This window comes from Diplotaxodon limnothrissa, linkage group LG15, assembly GCF_057381915.1.
Source record: "Diplotaxodon limnothrissa isolate DT_005_m linkage group LG15, D_limnothrissa_male_GT1.1, whole genome shotgun sequence".
Classification (NCBI taxonomy): Eukaryota; Metazoa; Chordata; class Actinopteri; order Cichliformes; family Cichlidae; genus Diplotaxodon; species Diplotaxodon limnothrissa.
The window spans coordinates 38,511,443-38,517,789 of record NC_140610.1 but is presented as its reverse complement, the minus strand read 5'-3'; positions in this window follow the sequence as shown (position 1 = coordinate 38,517,789).

Below are 6,347 nucleotides of genomic sequence, written 5' to 3'. Positions count from 1 at the left end.
GTATTAAGAGTTTTTTCATCTGCTATGTGCAGAGGTGTTTTTTTTCTGTTCTCAAACTGATCTCCCTGTTGGAGCTCAGTCTGAGTTATTTTTTTCTCCTTATCTTTCCTCATGTGGTGCATTTTCCATTGTTATACCTCTCTGACCTGTCTTCCCCATGTGATGCTTTGTGTAGTGTATGTATGGTCGGAGGTTAAGATGGCGCCGCCATTGCGTGCAATAGGTCGGCAGCCTTATGAAATTTCCCTTTGTGGGACTAATAAAGGTATATCAAATATCAAATATCAAATACAATTGCCATTGAGGGGAACTCTGTGTGCAGTTGCATCAATTCCTTCTCAATGACAGAAGAAAGTTGATAAGCAGACATGAGTCCCAAATCATTGCCCCCAGCATGGATTACCAATATGTCAGGTGGGCTCTGTGTGGATAGCTCCTCATAAAAACGAGGAAGAACTCTGCTCCAGCGCATCCCTCCTTTGCCAAACCACTGGACTTTGGCATTAAGTCCGAAATTTTCTCCGAATATCTCTTTTGCGTCACTCACGCCTCGTCTGATGTACCTTGACCCAATGATCCACACTTTTGTTTCTCCCTTCTGGAGATTGATTCTGTGTGGTTTCTCAATGTCAATACATGGGAACCTGTTAGAGAGGCCAGGGTTGAAAAAGGGATTCCGGAGAACCTCCGAGGGTATTATGCGCTGGTGTGCATCCAAGGCCAACATCTCTTTAATTAGTCTGACAAATAAGCTTTGGTCATCTTCTGGTCCTCGTCTAACCTTCATTATGTGTTCAAGGTCATCAAGACGTTTAAGTTTTATGTATCGAGTCTCCAGGGATGGATATCCTGTCTCGTACTGAAATTGTTCTTCTGTCTTAAATGTCCAGCGCTGTTGGATGTAGTTGTTTTCAATGAAATAGTCATCAGTGTACACGCCAGAGTCTAAAACATGATCTGGTGGCTGACCACGAGTCTCTATGATGAATTTCAGATAATCATATTCATTCTCCACCGGGTAGAGTGGCACCCCTGTAGCAAGCTCCACAGCTACCAGCCCCAGAGACCACATGTCACTTGCTTCATTATAAGGAAGGCCAAGCATAACCTCAGGTGCACTATAACCAACCGTCCCCACACAGTCACTAGGATTCACTGCAGACGCAGGACATGCGAAGCCAAAGTCTATAAGTCTGACTTTGACTGGAGACTCATGACGGTTTACAACCATGATGTTTCCAGGTTTGAGGTTAGCGTGCACCATTCCCACAGAACCCAGGTGGGACAGAGCATTTGTGACTTCACTTATGGGGAGACCCTGTTTATTCCGGTCCCGTATGTAGTCCCACAGGCATTGATCAAGGAGTTCAAACTTTAGGCAAACCCGCTCTCCGTCAAGGAAAAAGCCGTTCCATTTAACAATGTTGGCGGCATCTGGATCCAACCTTCACAGCTGCTCCAGGATGAAACTTTCCAGTTTTGCCTCTTGCTGAACATCAGTGTGGCTCTTGTTGACTTTAATGGCAACAGCTTGGTTGGTTTTTGTGTCACGACATTTGGCTACAATACCAAAGTGTCATGGCCTGGGTCTAGGGACCCAGGGCTCATGTATTTTAGTGTATGTTTATGTTTATATTTCCATGTGGTGTTTTGGTTTTCTCTCCTTTTTCTCCATGTATCTCCGTGTGAGCTTCTGGAGGTTTTGGTGTGCTGAGGAGACTGTGAACCCGGAAGTGTTTCTGCTCTAGAGACAGCCACACCTGCCGCTCGTCGTCCTCTGCCAGCTGCAGTAGATTACGCTCGTCAAGGGAGCGGCATTTAAGACTGTAGCTGAGCTGAGGCCAACGCTGGATCCTTGAGTCAGGTTTGTGTGACCTATGGATAAATACGCCTGGAGAGGAGTTTCATCACGCTGTGGAGAAGCGATTGCAGGAGATGCTTCTTTGCTTCCCCTGGGTAATAGACTCTCTCTCTCTTGTGGCGGATTTTTTGCTTAACACTCTCCACCTCTATTCTCCTAACCAGGCTGCTTTCCAGCCCGACCAGCTGGTGGTACCTCAGCCTGACACGCCGGCCCCGGCATTGTCAAAGAAGCGACGGTCGCGCCGCCGGCGCTCCTCACTGCAGCCAGATTCCCGGACTTTTCATCAATTCGTCTGAAAATCAGAAGTACAGGCTGTCTTTACACTGTCACCACGTCCATATAATAAACTCCACAGGCATGACAAATGAGAATTCTGTAGACTGGACATTGCTGGCGCTCACGGTGAAAGAATTTTGTCAATATGACTTGAAGTTTTTTCTTAGGAAGCGTTTGTTTTGGGGTTACTTTTCTGTTTATTTAAAGCAGCAAAAGCGAGGCGGATTTCTCTGTGTGTGTGTGTGTGTGTGTGTGTGTGTGTGTGTGTGTGTGTGTGTGTGTGTGTGTGTGTGTGTGTGTGTGCGTGTGTGGTGCCACTGGCTGGAGTCTCTGTAGCAACCAGGCTCACACCTGCCTGTTTGATGAGCTCTATCTGTCAATCTGCCAACATTAATTGTAATCTTAAAAACTACTAATTCAACTGCTGCTGTCTGCACAGTGTTTGCTCTGCAGCCATCATGTTACCCTCAAAACGTAGCCACCGTTGTTCTCTTTCCAACAGTGTGTCTTTCAAACCTCAGAGATGTAAACTTTTTAAACTGTGTGGTTCCAAGTAGAAGGATAACCTTTTAACAGACCCACAGAAAAAAAACCATTGTATTTTTAGTGAGAAGTTTATCTCAACAGCAGGAATGACCCCACTTTTTAAATCATTCCTGTGACCATATTTTTGACAGCAGGAGCATAAAGAACACACTGTTGTGTAGAACAAGTCCTCGGGATCCTCGTGGTTTGAAATTGATTTTGACAGGAGTTAGGGTGTTGGATTTAGATGCAGTTTTTCAATAGGTGCACCGAAGTAGATTTGACAGGGTTTTGCCACAGAATAATAGTATGTCAGTAGTGCAGGCCAACTGGATAGAGCATTTTGTTTGGCCTGCTAAATTCAAGCTTATTGTTCATTGGTGGATTTCTCTTCTGCACACAGGTGGTTCATATCTGGGCAGCTGGAATCAGATGATGACGTTTAGAATCACCTTTTGTGACTGGATGATTAAACTTACAGCATTTAGCTGTCTGTAGTGGATTCTCCAACATTTCAGTCATTCAGCTGTTGCGGCCTTAGCAGGGCCTCCTCCTGAAGTTGCCTGTGTGGGCATGTCCTACCAGCTCTCCTGCCTTAGGTGCCATGTTTTTCTTTTTTTACAGCTGCCGTCCTTCAGCAATTAAAGGTATTTAAGCCCAGAGAAAGGTGAGCTCTGGTGTCAGAGAGCCATGTAAGTGGTTGGAGCTAGTGAGCTGTGTGTTTGGTGTTTGCAGCTAGTGAGCTGTATTTTGTGATTGCTTGCTCCTGCTCGGTGGAGAGGAGTGTGTTTGGTTACTAATCTCTTTTCTGACGTACTTTTCAATTTACTGACTGACGCTTGAGTTTTGTTTTGTTTCTTTAAATGGTGATAGCGGCTTGTCCATCTCTTTTAGCTGAGTTATTGATAAAACTTTTAATAAAAGTCTTTAATTTGACCATTTTTCTTCTGTCTCCTTTTTCCAACCCAGACACTTTTTGTTACTTTCCCTCATCGCCTGGACCCTTTTAGGGGAACGTAACACAGTGATTAAAAGAATATGAACTTTTAATATTCATTAGTATGTTTTGTGATTGTAAATTTTCTTTTTTTCATTACTCAGCGTTTTCAAATGTACATTGTAAACATGTTCAGCTACTTTCCAACTTCTTCTGTGTGAACATCAGCTTTCAACAGTTCTGCACTTTTCTTTTTAGGTGAAAAGTTCTGTATTTTTCAGCTCATTCAACATTTTGAACTTTATTATTTCATTCCAGCTAGAAACATTCAGCTATCAGCATTCACATTGCAGTTACCTCAGAAAATGCATTTTCTAGTTAGACTTTGTTTTGCTATGCAGCTTTATCAAAGCCTAATCACCAAATAGCTTATCACTCAAAGTCTATATTTCAATAAATCATATTCAGTTCCTTTAAATTATCGCTCCATATAAAAATAATCAACTGGTTTGACATTAATTATTGAAATAACTAACAAATAATTCGATTGACTACAACAAGCAACAGAACTTTTGTTCAGCTAGAAACTGTCTTTGGCCTGATTGTCATGTAATAAAAATGAATGAATGCATTTTGTTTTTGTAGCATTAAAAAAAAACTATAGATCCTTATTGCTAGCATGAGACATAGAAGTAAATGTATTTACTCCATTCACATAAGTGAATGAATACATGATTCACCATGTATTCATTTTTAATGTCATAGAATCAAATCACAACAACAGTTGAACCATGCTCAGAAAACCCCAACAATCACATGACCCCCTATGAGCGATTACTTGGTGACAGTGGAAAGGAAAAACTTCCTTTTTAACAGGAAGAAACCTTCCTGTTAAAAAGGGTGGGAGCGAGAGACACAGGACAAAAGACACACTGTAGAAAAGAAATATATTTGAATGATTTAAGTTACCCCCTTACCCTATTCCAGTAGCATTACTGCATTGTAATCTCCAGCGCATTTTTAAATACTAATTTTTAGTATCAGAGAATTTGTGTTAATGCTGTTTCTGTTAATGCCAAGACACAGTGGATTTGTGGACTGGATTTACACTCCGTAATGATGCAGATAAACACAAAACCAGTAGGGAAAAATAAGAGAAAAGGGGAAAAAACTGAAGAAAAGAAAGAAAGGAGCTAGTACATATAGCCCGAGAACAGTCCCTCGTTACCTAAAAATAATGAGCAGCAAACCAGATGCATAATTTACAGTGCAGTGAGGGCATGATAAAACATGCCAGCATTCATTTTCCCCAACAACTCCTTAAAAAAGAAGAAAAAAAAAGGAATGTGCAATGAGAGGGAGGTGGTAACAGTTAAAAAATTCAAAATTTAAACATCTCCTTTCACTGTTATAAAATTATTTATCAGTTTTATTTTCACATTATTGGAGAGTGGGATCTAGATCGTCATTAGTCACAGCCACAACACGGGAGGTGAAGCGCCATAATTCTCTGCTCACACTTGCAAGATGGAGAAGACACATGAAGCAGATCCATCTGACATTCTGCAGACTCAATGCAAAGCGCTTAACCATCAACACATATCTCGATTCAGTTCCCAGGCACTGCTCATCACAGTAACAACACCTCATGTTCCCTTGTCCCAAAATGCAACCTCTGTTCAGATCCACCGAGAGCCAAGAGGAAGAGGTGGATGTCACAATGAGTTTGCTTTTCATTTGTTTTCTAATCAGACGAGAAGAGGTAGCAGGGCAGAAAACAACCATGAAGAATCACCCAGGGGAGAAACAGACTGATCTCTCCTCTTTTTCTGCAAGCCTTGCCTAGGATATATATATATATATATATATATATATATATATATATATATATATATATATATATATATATATATATATATATATATATATGAGTGGGAGTTACCACAGCTTTCAGACAAAGCACATTTCTTGAGATTCATGAAAAAAAAAAAACACAGACAGAGAGATTTTTATTTTTTTCTTTGGTGAAAAAAACAACAGAGGTTAGCAATGATTGAATGATTGAGCAAAAGCCACAGAAGTTGTTAGCAAGCAAACACAGTGGCCAGTTGCCCTAGGGGAAATGCCAGATGTGTCTCATTTATCACAAAGACAGGTAAGAGGCCAGAGACATGAGAAAGGAACCCAACAGGTCCCTCTGTGCTTCCTGGCAGTTTGTGTCTCAGTGTGTATAGATGTTATGTGTGTGGGTGGAAGAAAAGGGGAAGCAAGAGAGAGAGCTTGGACTTGGGTAACTGAAATGTTTGATTTGAATGATGATTCAAGATATTTTTGTCTCTTTATAGTCAAATTACAAAAAGCACCAGCGGTTCGACCTGCACCAAAGTAGCTGCGTTCCTGCTGCTCTACAGTATAAACACACCAAAACCACATAAATACTGACTCAGGTAAGACTTTCTCTGAATGCCAAAGCAAAACAAAAACATTTTTATGTCTCGGCTGCTTTTTTGTGTTTCAGAAAGGCGGTGGGAATGTTAGAAGCAAAAACGGCCAACAAGGAGTTGACAAATAATTACAAATAATTATCGGCACAGATAGAAATTAACTCACCAAACACAAGAAATCACAATGCCTAACAAAACAAAACAAAGCGAACGAAAACGATATTGAACCTTACTCAAAATCCAAACATATTTAATCATTAATTCTGAATTCTTTTCCAGATCATGTGGATGAATAGGCAGC